Below are 14,886 nucleotides of genomic sequence, written 5' to 3'. Positions count from 1 at the left end.
TTTCATTGTCTCCACCATCTCCAATCAGCCATCATATATATATATTACTCGACATACTAACCATAAGAACTCTTAAATCTTAGCAGTTAAACAGTAGCACTCCTTGCATGAAAAAATACATAAAGAGGTATTTCACTGAAAGGATACAAAGATGCCATGTAAGCACATAAAAAGATGTTCAAACTCACTAGCCATTAGATAAATGAAAATTAATACTACAGTGAGATATCACTGTGCATCTATCAGAATGGCTAAAATACAAAGATTGATGACACCATATGTTGCCAGGGATGCAAAGAGGAAAGATAGGTGTCACTCTGAGTTTTCTTCTGTTGGCTTGTAGGCAGCTACCATCTTACTTTGTGCTCACATGACTCCTTTTTGTGCATACAAAGGATGGTGGAGTAGTGGGATAGATTCTTGTAAAACCATGAATACTATCAGGTCATGAACCTACCTGTAGCTCATGTACTTTAATTACCTCCTAAAAGCCTAACCTCTAAATAGTCACATTGGGGTGAGATCTTCAATATATGAATTTGAGGAGGACACAATTAAGTCTGCAGCAATTACTTTCCTCTGCTATATAACAAATTACCACAAATTTAGCAGCTCAAAACACACATTTATTATCTTGAAGTTTATGGGCATACACCCAAGCATGACTTGGGTTAGTCCTTTGCATGGCTGCAACTAAAATATCAGGTTCTTATCTGAAAAATCCACTATCAATATATCCACTTTCAACTTGTATGGAAAAAGCCAAGTGTTCTCCTTTACTCTCACTCACAATGCTTCTGACACCAGATGTGTGGAATTTTACCACATCATGCATTTCTCAGATACCAAGTGGGGATCCTAGAATAAAATTCACTTCTGACACCAGCCAGAGTCACCTTAGCAACGATCTTATAGGTTAAGGGCTCAGTCTCATAAGACTGCCCCACTTCCCCACAAACACTGAGATGCCAATCTCCGGTCCAAGTTGTTACCTGTGCTTCTAACCAACTAGCTATAAATCAGAAGTTCCCATGACCCTTGTCCTTGGATTTGATTCATGTGCCAGAGTGACGCACAGAACTCAGGAAAACAGTTTACTCACTAGATTCCAGGAGATCTTCCCAACCCAGGGACTGAACCTAGGTCTCCCACATTGCAGGCAGATTCTTTACCAGCTGAGCCATAAGTTGAGCCCTTATTACAAATATCGATCTATTAAAGTGTATGAATGAACAAGATGAAGAGACATAGAATGAGATCTAGAAGAGCCCTGAGGGCTGGAGCTTCTGTCCCGATGGAGTTTGGGTGTGTCACCATTCTAGCATGTGGATTTATTCACCATAAGCCCTCCAAGCCATTTATTTGAGTGATTTTTTTTAAAGGTTTCATCACGGAGATATGATCAATCATAACTCAATCTCTAGCCTTTCTCCCTTTTCTTGAAAAAACAGGAAGGGAGACTGAAAGTTCTAATCTTCTAATCATGTCTTGGTTTTATTTATTTATTTTTTTAGTGACTAGCCCCATCATGGAGCTATCTAGGAGTCACATCACTAGAATGAAAAGACTCCTGTCTCCCAGAAAATTCCAAATGGTTTTAAGAATTCTGCATTAGGAACAAGGGTCAAAGAAAAAATATTACAACAAAAGATACTCCTAGTACTCTTAGGAAATTGCAGTGGTTTTAAGGTTCTGTGCCAGGAACTGGGGGCAGATATATACATGTGTGTGTGTGTACATACATATATACACATACATACACACATACATATGTGTATATATATTTATATTTATTTGTTATTTCACACAAGTTTACTCAGGGTGCACGCACAGTATATCTTATGACTATAGGAATTACATCCTTGACTTCTTGCTGGCTGTCATCCAGAAGCCACTGTCAGCTATAGAGGCTTTCAGTTTCTTGCCATGTTTCCCTCTCTATAGACCCTCTCCCACCATGGCAGCTTACTTCAAGGCCAGCAGGAGAGCAGGAGCCAATCTTCTAAAAAGAAAACATAGTCTTATATAATGCAGTGTACACGTGGGACTGTAAACTCATTAGTGCTGTCACATAACAATCACAGGAGTGGTATCCTGTCACCTTCTCCATACTCCATAGGCTAGAAGAAAGTCAGAGGTTCTGCCTACATCTATGGGAAGGGATTACAAAAAGGTATGAACATCAGTAGCTAGGACTCAGGAGTGTCACACAGAATGTGTTCAGTGCAATTATATAAAATATAAAAGACATCAAAATATCAAAAAAGTCACACATATCTACCACATAAGCATAATCACCATTAATGACGCTGAATGCATTTCTTTCTGTGTGCTCTCCTTGATCCCTGTCCCCTAACAAAAGCACATCATATGTATAATTGTTTGAGTCCTGATTTTTAAGACACAGCCTCCTTAAATGATCTTCAAAATAATGAATTTTACTATTATGTAGTAGTAAAATTTTTACAATTATGTAGTTGTTTATTTATAACACATTTATTAAATGTCTTAAATATAATTTATTTGACAGTATCCTTATAATTTGACAGCTATTTTTGTTCCTATTATCATGTTATAAGTAACCCTATGATAAACATCTTCAGTTCAGTTCAGTTGCTCCGTCGTGTCTGACTCTTTGCGACCCCAGGAATCGCAGCACGCCAGGCCTCCCTGTCCATCACCAACTCCTGGAGTTCACTCAAACTCACGTCCATCAAGTTGGTGATGCCATCCAGCCATCTCATCCTCTGTCGTCCCCTCTCCGCCTGCCCCCAATCCCTCCCAGCATCAGAGTCTTTTCCAATGAGTCAACCCTTTGCATGAGGTGGTCAAAGTACTGGAGTTTCAGCTTTAGTATCTTTCCTTCCAAAGAACACCCAGGGCTGATCTCCTTTAGAATGGACTGGTTGGATCTCCTTGCAGTTGAAGGGACTCTCAAGAGTCTTCTCCAGCACCACAGTTCAAAAGCATCAATTCTTCGGCGCTCAGCTTTCTTCACAGTCCAACTCTCACATCCATGCATGACCACTGGAAAAACCATAGCCTTGACTAGATGGACCTTTGTTGGCAAAGTAATGTCCCTGCTTTTCAATATGCTATCTAGGTTGGTTATAATTTTTCTTCCAAGAAGGAAGCATCTTTTAATTTCATGGCTGAAATCACCATCTGCAGTGATTTTGGAGCCTCCAAAATAAAGTCTGACACTGTTTCCACTGTTTCCCCATCTATTTCCCATGAAGTGATGGGACTAGATGCCATGATCTTAGTTTTCTGAATGTTGAGCTTTAAGCCAACTTTTCACTCTCCTCTTTCACTTTCATCAAGAGGCTTTTTAGTTCACCTTCACTTTCTACCATAAGGGTGGTGTCATCTGCATATTTGAGGTTATTGAAAAACATCTTACTCCTACAAAAATAACCTTCAAATATAACTTAAATTTTACCTTCAAGAACAGGTGGGAGGATTTCACTTTCCAATTCCAAATCCATACCACCATCTCTCTTTTAGTTCAGACAACAGATTCCTAACTGATTTCCCTTCCTTTTTTTGACACCTTCCCACCATTGTGCTTCCACATTTGACTGGTAATCAACCAGTTGATCATCACCTTTTAAGACACCTGAGTGTCAAGCCCTCCAGGGAGCCAGACTGATTAGAATGACTTTTTCATAAGGCCCTCTCATTGTCACCTCACCCCTGTATCATGTTACCACATCATTTTAAAATGACATGTTTCCTAGTCTCCTGATGCTCATTTCCCTGAAGGCAGAGAACCTCTATTTAGTTTCTTCTCTGCACTCGTAGCACCTAACACTCTATATGAGATACAGTAATTTCTCAGTAAGTGAGCTGAAGTACACTATTGAAACTAAGATAATTTGGGTGTGTAGGAGAGATGTATAATTTTTCTAAGCCATCTACATTTTACAATATGGTTTTTCATCCTTGAGCACACAAACGAGGGCTAAAATTAAATCAAAGACATGCGGTACACTCTTGTACAACATAAAGACCCTTTGTATCAAGGGCAATTTTTTTGGCCATTCCACACAACTTGTGGGATCTTAGTTCCCTGACCAGTGATTTCACCCAGGCCCCGGCAATGAAAGACGGTCCTAACTACCAGACTGCCAGGGAGCTCCCTCAAATGTAATATATTTTTTTTAATTTTATTTTATTTTTAAACTTTATACAATTGTATTAGTTTTGCCAAATATCAAAATGAATCTGCCACAGGTAATGTAATGTAATATTAAATAATATAAATGTAATGTAAATTTGTAAATGAAATGTAATATTTTAAAAAAGGAACCGATATAAAAATGGTTAAGAAGTTCACAACACTTCTTTTATCAAAAAGATTGTGCAAAGATAAAGACATATTATACAGGCTTATATAACCTCAAATTTACAAATGCAGAGTCATTTCTCTTCTATTCACAGAATGATAGAGATAATTATTTACAAGTTTAACACAAAACTGAACTCATTACAGAAATGGGAAGTGGTAAAAGAACATTTATTAAATGTCTATTATGTAGCATGTATAAAGATGTGCTTTATAACAAATTTATCATTTTAATAGTCACAAAACCTCTGTGAAAATTATTGCTAAATCCATTTTATATCTGAAATAACCTGGCCAGGACAGCTAGTGAGTGACAGAGTGGCTCTTAAAACTCAGAAAGGTCCAGTTTCAAAGCCACAATCCTCCCACTTCCTCACACTGTGAGAACACCTAGGAAATGCCCTAGTTTTCAGTTCATTATCAGAAATACTGCTCTGCGGAATACCAGGGGAAAAAGTAGTAATGACCAGCAGCAGGCTTGAGGTTGAGGCTGCACATCTATTGAAAACTGAGATTATTTGCATTGTGCTATTTGATTTAGTTCCCTGCCAAGTGTCATGCCAGAGCCCTGACACAACAGAGGTTTGTGCCTGGAGCCATTCATTCCCTGTCTGGCAGAATACATTGGCTGGCATGCTTTCCTTGGATATTCTAAAGTCACACTAGTCTCTGAATAGAGGCTGAAAAATGACTAAGAGGAAAAGCTTATGAAAAGAGGGGAAAAAAAAAAAACAGTGTATTTCAATTTTAAAATCTCAGAAAATTATCCAGATATGCAGATGAGTAGTTTATTCTTTCCTGGAAGGGTAACATGTGGAACACATAACATAATTTAGAGCCAAATTTAAAATATAAATGTGTATATAAGTGTATTTTCAAAAAAGAACTATGCGTAAAATAGAACAGACATCAATTATTATTCATGATGGCATATGTAGCCACAATTTTTCTTATAAGCACAAAACAACTTCCAAGTTTTCTTTCAATCTAAAGTTACTTTATCACGCAGAAAAATAAAAAGAACTGCCTTGCCAAATTCTTTGTGGGGTTTGGAAGGACCCCAAATAGAATAAATGATCTAGAGAAGATTTAGAGAAATTATAACAGACATTTGTGAATCCATTTGATATTTAAATATCTCTAAATGAACAACATCAAAGCTTGTATCAATACTTTATCACTTAAGTTCCTCATGTGTTAGTTCATCTTTTCATCTACTTTCTCCATAGCAAAGAACTGGGTTTAATTGCTCCTATCTGTGAGTTTCAGTTTTACTTTAAATAGTCTTCATCCTGTCCATTACAGTCCCTGAGGATCTCAGTCTCTATAGTCCTAACTCAGATTTCCCACCAAGTACTTTTTATTCACGGTATACATTTTCTTTTCAGCTGTTATAGGATTCAAGGTTACTACAATTCTTGATCTTTGCAGTGTTCTTTGTTCCATTTTTTTTAATAACAGAATTCAATTTTGAAATCATAGGCATCCTTTACCAGCCTTATACTGACCCCCTTATCTTTCGGGTACTACATTAACATCTTATTTAGCTATATGTGTACATATTTTCCTGCCTGCTTCCTATTTTCATGCCAATTTGTAATTTTTAAATGATTTCAACATTTGATTTGCCAAAACTAGACATGTAGTTTTTGACAGGCAATTTAACTAACCTATATCCTATTTCAATAATTTATTCATCAACATCACTAATGACTATGTTAAATACCTTCCATCAGCCTTAGAATAGTTCCACTGCTTTGCTAACAGGCACATTAGCAACAACAGTTCTTTGAATATAGGTTGTGTGGATTAAGACATCCTGTGGCAAGGCAATACTATGCATTTAACAATTAGACTTTTTCATTCTGTTACTTTATCACTAGAGTCATACTTTGCCAGATCAAAAAGTATATATCATATACATAAACATGTATTACAATTCCATACAGCTAAGCCTGAGACAATAATGCAATTGTTATAACATTCGTATACGTTACTCATGAAGAAAGTTGGAAATATATTTTAAATAGGCATACCTTTGACCAAGGCACATCCTGCTGTGGTCTCAGGACAGGAACCTATTGTGAAAAATATATATGATACTTATTAATACACTTAGTATTAAGAACAGATTGAGAAATACCAACACATAAAACAGCAACATGCTTTAAACTCAAACATTGCTCAAAGTGGGAATCTGCCATTAACTTCAAAGAGATGGTCTTTTTGACTTTTATAGATGAAGTTCATTAAGAAAAATTAGAGATAAATACTCTGATATAACACTCAATCTTAATCTCCAAATGAACTCTATTCCTTTATATCTTAAAATAAATGTTTTTCTCAGAAAGAAGTAAACCCTGATACATAAATTTAGGCAAAAATTGAGACATTACTTTTCCAAAATGCTAAATGAATTATTATATTCAAAACAGGAAAATTAAGAGACAAGTTTCACATGTTTTATAATAACAAAAGCCTTAGAATATTTGTTGATCAAAAATGGCATCAGAGCCTCAATTAGAGTTAACAGAGAATCATTTTCACAGGATTAATGTTTCAAACTTTCATGCAGTGAAACTAAAATATGTGCAGATAATAGATTTAAATACATTCAAATCAACTTGAGTACTTTAGAAATCAAAAGAGGAAACAGAATCACATATTGCTACACTAGAGTCCAATATTTTCATCACTTCTATTTCATTATTCAATTAGATGCAGTGACACACTTCCAAATATGTTCAAAGACCCATCCACTCACAGAAATGTACAGATGTAAGTGTAAGAACTCTTTTTTTTTTTTTTTTGCAGGGAATGATGCATTTTAAGTGGTATCTAATAGCTATAATTCTAGGTTCTGTGTTTTGCTTATGCTCTGGCCTGACTAGAGGAACAGAAAATCTCAGTAAATGACAGGGAGGCACTTAAAGTTTTCCACCAGTCAAGCAAGACTCCAACTGCCTAACATTCATGGGAGCAGAATTATAGGGTGAAGAGAAAGTACAAAACTCTAGATAGTCAGCATTACAGCCAGGATAATGAATTTATCACAGAAAAGCATATTGTCAACAAAGTCAGGGCTGAATTCACAAAACACACAATCTCCATATCCTAAAATATCCACTTCTCTGGCCTGATAGGAATAATTGGGGGTTTAAAGATAGGATTAAGGGTATTTGTTTTGATTTTTCTGAAAGGAACATATACTCCTTTAAGTGGAAATAAGTCGCAAGAGAAAAGGAAGGAGACATATTTCAAAATAGTGGTTTAATTGAACTTAGCATAGGTTAGAATTAAGAGAGGAAAAAAGACTTCAGATGAGAAAATGGGGGAAAAGGGAAGAATAAAATGACAAGAATAAAACACCTATAGACTCAATAAGGAAAAATTTAAATATCAAACCTGATAGGCAATATATTTGGAAAGCTATGTTTTGATTGGTTGTTATTTTTTATATATCGTGATGGTAATGAAGTGTTTTCCCTCATAGCTCAGTTGATAAAAAATCTACCTGCAATGCAGGAGACCTGGGTTTGATTCTAGGGTCGGGAAGAGCCCCTGGAGGAGGGCATGGCAACCCATTCCAGTATTCTTGCCTGGAGAATCCCATGGACAGAGGAACCTGGCGGGCCTCAATCCATGGGGTCACAAGAGTCGGACACAACTTAGCAACTAAACCACTACCACAGTAGTGAAGGGGAGGTGGTGACCTATCATCATTTCATTGACACTGTTTCATTGTATTTTTGTGTGATTTTTTTTTTCGTATTTTTACAATGTTGTATTGGTTTCTGCGGTACAACAACATGAATCGGTCATAACTATACATATATCCTATCCCTCCTGAGATGCAGATGAAGGTAACAGACTTGTAGACACAGTGGGGGAGGGAGTGAATGGGACAAAGGGAGAAGGTAGCATCAACACCCACACTATTGTGTGTAAGTGGATATGCGAGAAGTTGCTGTATAACACAGGGAGCCCAGTCTGGTGTTCTGTGATGACCTAGAGGGGTGAGATCAGAAGTGGGGGTGGGGAAGGCTCAAGAGGAAAGGGACATATGTACATTTAATGGTTTTAACACAGGCATTTTCTACCAGGTGTAATTTCCTCCTTCCACTCTCATGGCCAGAGACATTTACCAAACCCTGGAGACATTTTTGGTGTCCTAACTGGGGGCGGGGGTCGGGGTGAGGGGCTATAGGCATAACTAGTAGGTAGAGGCCAGGGATGCTGCAAAACATCCTACAATTCACATGACAAACTTCCACAATAAAAAGTTTTTTCAGCTTAAAATATCAATCATGTTCTTAAGTTGAGAAACCCTGTTTGAATTAGCAGGGGATATGGGAGCCTCCTGCTACATAAGCTCTTCAAAAACCCTTCCAAATGATGAGATTATATCATTTATGTAGAGTGAGTCTTCAGCAAAAAGAATACTAACCCTAGTCAACAGTCCTACTTAAATACTGCACACCTGGTGCTTAATGAAGCCATGCATTGAATTCAGGTTGATCAGATAATAGCCACAAAGTTTTGTTTCAATCTGAACCCTATAGGGAACTACATCCTCATTCCTTTTCTCAAATGTTATTTAAGGTCAGAAAATATTTTAGTGGATTATCATTTTTGTTAGTCTTACTCTCAAAGAACACTAAATTCAAGGTCATATATCACATTGCTTGAAATAATTCAGTTTAAGAGATAGGATATTTGTATAATTTTACAAATCTAATAATATATCAAATATTAATTCAATACTTAACAATCAAAATAAAAGGTTTTTGAATATTACTGTTCTATTTTTTAATTTACATAAAATAACAACTGAATTTCGTTAAGCAAATCTAAGATATATGGCTATTGAATACTTTCATAAAAAACAATATGTGTATGTAGTGTCAGACTTTATTTTTCTAGGCTCCAAAATCACTGCAGATGGTGACTGCAGCCATGAAATTAAAAGATGCTTACTCCTTGGAAGGAAAGTTATGACCAACCTAGATAGCATATTAAAAAGCAGAGACATTACTTTGCCAACAAAGGTTCGTCTAATCAAGGCTATGGTTTTTCCTGTGGTCATGTATGGATGTGAGAGTTGGACTGTAAAGAAGGCTGAGCGCCGAAGAACTGATGCTTTTGAACTGTGGTGTTGGAGAAGACTCTTGAGAGTCCCTTGGAGTGCAAGGAGATCCAACCAGTCCATTCTGAAGGAAATCAGCCCTGGGATTTTTTTGGAAGGAATGAGGCTAAAGCTGAAACTCCAGTACTTTGGCCACCTCATGCGAAGAGTTGACTCATTGGAAAAGACTCTGATGCTGGGAGGGATTGGGGGCAAGAGGAGAAGGGGCCGACAGAGGATGAGATGGCTGGATGGCATCACTGACTCGATGGACATGAGTCTGAGTGAACTCCGAGAGTTGGTGATGGACAGGGAGGCCTGGAGTGCTGCAATTCATGGGGTCTCAAAGAGTTGGACACGACTGAGCGACTGATCTGATCTGGTCTGATGTAGTGACTTTGACTAAAACTAAACTTTGAAACGGAGAAGGCAATGGCACCCCACTCCAGTACTCCTGCCTGAAAAATCCCAAGGATGGAGGAGCCTGGTGGGCTGCAGTCCATGGGGTCGCTAAGAGTTGGACACGACTGAGCGACTTCACTTTCCCTTTTCACTTTCATGCATTGGAGAAGGAAATGGCAACCCACTCCAGTGTTCTTGCCTGGAGAATCCCAGGGATGGGGGAGCCTGGTGGGCTGCTGTCTCTGGGCTCACACAGAGTTGGACACGATTGAAGCAACTTAGCAGCTGCAGCAGCAGCAAACTTTGAAAACAGTTGCTACTATTCATGATAAAAGTATAATTCTGCACCATTCTCATTTTGTTCATTTGAGAGTTTCATTACCCCATTGCTAAGGGTATTTAATCTGTAAACTACAATGTTTCCTTGATATTGATTTAACGATATTTACAAACTATAAAACATACCATGTTTTAATTTGTTGGCTGCCTTCAAGGAACTTCTCTGCAAAAGCCAAAATCTCAGGAGGAAATTCCCTAAAACCATTCATTAATTACAGATGAATTTGTACAGCTAAAAGTGATGTACTAGGGAAAGAAAAAGGAATGTTTTTATTTTTGTATAGCGACCCCATGGACTGTAGCCTACCAGGCTCCCCCGTCTATGGGATTTTCCAGGCAAGAACACTGGAGTGGGGTGCCATTGCCTTCTCCGAGAGAAAGCTTAGAAATGTTCAAATATGCCTATGTCCTTACTATGTTTTGAGCACAAGAAGTGTTCTTATCAAAGTATATCTAAGCCAACAGTTACTTTACCGGAGCAGAAACACTGTTTTACTCCAAAATAAATAAACAACACAGTGATTTATACCCCTTATATGAAATATGAGTGCTTTATAGACTTTGTTATTACTCCCACCTTTACTAATGATTAGTATCCAATAAATTTGACTATACAATTATATTTCAGTAATTTTCAGATACAAAGTATTTTAAACTATTTCTTATTCCTGTCTTTTTCTTTAGTCATATCAAGTAAATAGTTGTTAATATACGCATGAGTCAATGCATGTATTTAAAAGCTACATTTAATTTTTCCGTGCCTTATTCATACTGTGATGTATGGAATAACTTTATGTTATTTATGGTTACAACTGGATGTATTCATTTCCATTTTACATACAATGGGGTTGTAAGCATAAGCCATAGAGCTTAACATGGAAGACTTTCTCCAGACTGTATCATTTTTCCCTGTCAAATCTGTCAGAATATCATAAGGATAGGGGCAGAGTTATTCCACACTACCTTATTTAAATGTTAGGTCCTTAAAAACGACAATGTTTCAACCTATCTCAGAGAAAATTTTCACTCCATTTTCATTTCCCTACTGATGAATGACCCAATTTCAGGAGCAAGTTCAATAGATATGCTCTTTTATGCCAGACCTAGAAAGCTAACACAATTTGTAATTTCTAAATTGTATTGCAGCTCTACTCAAATGTGTAACAGAGGTAAATGTTATCTTAGACAGTCTTCTGTTTTTCCTATTAATACTTATCTTTCTCTATAATGGGCTTATTGCATAATCAATGTTCTCCTAACGTTTCCAGGTTTCAAGGGCTTGTCTATCAGTGGACACAGCTTCTCTTTCTTGTCTCCCCAATGTACTCTTAAAGTGATTCTCTCTTGACTTAAAGAATCTAACACAAAGATTCTAATTACTGAAAATAGGTTGGCCTGTATCTATCTTCGAGGGTATTTGTTTGCAAAAAGTAAATAATACTTTTTTTATAGAGCAGCTTTGTGTGGTATTTCATTTGTTTTGATAGTAACGAACAAGTGTGGTACAATTGCCGTCTTCTCTCATTGACAGTGGTGGTATAAACTGGAAAGCAATTTTCCAGCATGCATCAAAGACTACAAAATATGTGCCCCCTTTCACCCAGTTATTCACTTCTGGGACTCTCTCAAAAGGACATATCAACAGATGCTGACAAGCATTTATGTATTCTGATAATCCACTTCACTACTATTTATACTAGCTCCTCTCCCTGCAAAATGGTAATACTTTAAATATCTCCTAATAGAGAAGCTGAATTACTCTCATGGGTGAGGAAATATTGTACTTTAATTTGCAACCATACTCTCAACAAATTTTAACAGTGTGGGAATATAAAGTAAGCTTCAGAATTTTAGGTGAATATCACGATACAATAGGGTTCAGTTATGTAAAACTAAATCCACAATTTCAGGAATTCCCTTTAGTCTTGCTCCCCTTAAAACAAAGAGCTTCCTTTTATAAATTAATGAAAAACTCAATTCCAACAAGTAGACATAAGTTTTTCAGCAGAATCCTTCATTACCTTGGAAGGAATAGGGAGAAAGAGATTTTGCACAGTTACAATCTGTGACTACAAACTGGCAACCGCTTCACTCTTGAAATGAAGAGACAGACACTCTTGCCTGTCTCTCTCTCATTACACCCAAAATAATTGGCAAAGATGACATCCAATTGCAACTTTCTTTTCTCATTTGGAGGATCAAGATGAAGTATTTTTTTCTTCCCTAACAGAGGTATCACAAAGTATCCCATGGCATAAGCCATAAAGACTAAATAATATACTAGATGCCCATCAGCAGATGAATGGATAAGAAAGCTGTGGTACATATACACAATAGAGTATTACTCAGCCATTAAAAAGAATACACTTGAGTCAGTTCTAATGAGATGGATGAAACTGGAACCTATTATACAGAGTGAAGTAAGCCAGAAAGAAAAACACCAATACAGTATACTAACGTATATATATGGAATTTAGAAAGATGGTAACAGTAACCCTGTGTACGAGACAGCAAAAGAGACACTGATGTATAGATCAGTCTTATGGACTCTGTGGGAGAGGGAGAGGGTGGGGAGATTTGGGAGAATGACATTGAAACATGTATAATATCATGTATGAAACGAGTTGCCAGTCCAGGTTCGATGCACAATACTGGATGCTTGGGGCTGGTGCACTCGGAGGACCCAGAGGGAGGGTATGGGGAGGGAGGAGGGAGGAGGGTTCAGGATGGGGAACACAGGTATACCTGTGGCGGATTCATTTTGATATTTGGCAAAACTAATACAATATTGTAAAGTTTAAAAATAAAATAAAGTTAAAAAAAAAACAAAAAACAAAAAAAATATTCCACACTTTGACCTATCCTCTTTGTCACGAGGTACATGCATTGTTTTATTGGAATGCAACAGGCTAAACCTTACTGTACCATGATCATCAAATGAAAGTTTAGCAAATTTATATTTTCAGAAATAAAACATTGTTTTATTATTTTGTAACCTATGCTCTTGGGCAAATCATTGATCCTCACTAGGGATGATGGTAGTCTGAATAATCTCATAGTGAACATTATCAAGTATAACAGCCCACTAAAATCATCCACCTGAATAAATATATGTACCTGTAAAGTGATCTCTATATGAACAACTAATTCTATTTATCAGACACTGAAATTTTTAGTCTGAGAGAGCTGGTAGCAATGTGGTTACCAAATTATACATATCAGTGTGATTTAGGCACCAAAAGAAGCCTCAAGCTGGTTATTTAAAAAAAAATGATTCTATGTAAATACTAAGCACTATAGTAGGTTACACTCCATATATATTTTTTTGTTTGAATTTTGTGAACATACTGCAAATCTGATAATTCTTAAGAAGGGTTGCTTATAATGTTCTCTCCCCATCATATTCATGATTGCACTTCATAAATGTCCAAATTTCAAAAAAATCAGAACCTACAACAGAAAACAAAAGCAATGGATTTAATGTGGAGCAACAGCAGCACTGCCCTCATGCTGGGTTTATTCAGAATGTAGTAGTAGCACCTTGCAAGGAGGCAGGATGGAGGGAGCAGGTCCCTCATTATTTCCAAGAGCAGGACTTCAGCACCAGTTTCAAGATTTGAATGTTCCATTATCATCAGTCAATAACTGGCATTTATAGATCTGACACTGCACTGGATCATCAACTAATTATATTAATAATCAGATCTCATTTTCCTTTGTCTTTTTAATTTTAACCACAGAGTTTTGTCCATGAAGGTCACTTGTTTTATGGTACTGCTAACACAGATATATCATCATTAATACTTTAGTTAAAATACTTCTATGAAGCTGAAGGGCTGGCTCCTTGTGAATTTTAATCTGTGTTTTTTGAGAAAGAGAAAATCAAGTTACTAAGTTATAGCTTTGTCAGAAATTCTGTGTCTTTGGGCAAGTCATTTAAACCGTCTGACCTCATTTTCTGCATTGTAAAATGAAATAATTAGAATTTCAATCTTAGGATTCACTCAGTCTTGAGTAGTTGTAGTTCTACCCTTAAACTTTCTTTGGGGAAGAAGAGTGGAGTTTCATACAACACCCAGAAGCTAGAATCTTCTAATTACTCTGTCTTTAATTCTTTACTTATGCAGTCTTTTGTTTTGTAATAGTCATATTATCCCCAGAATGAATTCAGTTTGTGTCCTTCTTCCACTAATGTCCTAAAAGAGCTTTTCATCACTTAAGACAATATATAAACTCAGTTTTGGCATTTTATGAAAATATAGTTCCTTTCTTGCTTATCTCCCACAATTCACTTATGTCACCCTTCTGCTCCTGAAAAAAATAATAAACAAACACACTTGCTGTTCCTGAATATGCTATTTTCTTTCACTTCTGTGTCTTTCATATTTGTTTCTTGTTTTCTGAATAATATTTTCCTGTTTTCTCTTATAGCTAAGTTCCTACTCATGCTGAGTCCTTCATAGCTCATCTCATACCATGCCCCTTTCCATCCTTTCCTTGAGTTTGTTTATATGACCCTAAGATGTGTATTTCTGATATGCCTTGCATTTCTGTATTATAACCCTATACTCTAATTTTTGCTTTAAAGGTGAGTCTCTTCCAAATACTTCTCAGTTTCTAAACAGGAGGGACTTTGCTGTTTGAATTCTCTTATTTAGCACCTAGCACAATG

The 14,886-nt window shown here is 36.7% G+C and overlaps 1 protein-coding gene across 23 annotated transcripts in view; it reads right to left on the bottom strand.

Moving 5' to 3' along the window:
• The window catches only part of PTPRD (protein tyrosine phosphatase receptor type D), a 2,527,413-nt gene that overhangs the window by 1,571,068 nt on the left and 941,459 nt on the right, over window positions 1–14,886 (bottom strand). For all 23 annotated transcript variants that reach the window (XM_070794551.1, XM_070794552.1, XM_070794555.1 and 20 more), the window contains exon 5: window positions 6,385–6,426. The gene's annotated coding sequence lies outside the window, so the exon portion shown is untranslated. The remainder of the gene's footprint in view (window positions 1–6,384; window positions 6,427–14,886) is intronic.

This window comes from Bos indicus, chromosome 8, assembly GCF_029378745.1.
Source record: "Bos indicus isolate NIAB-ARS_2022 breed Sahiwal x Tharparkar chromosome 8, NIAB-ARS_B.indTharparkar_mat_pri_1.0, whole genome shotgun sequence".
In the NCBI taxonomy this organism is placed as follows: domain Eukaryota; kingdom Metazoa; phylum Chordata; class Mammalia; order Artiodactyla; family Bovidae; genus Bos; species Bos indicus.
This window is presented reverse-complemented; position numbering and strand designations above follow the sequence as displayed.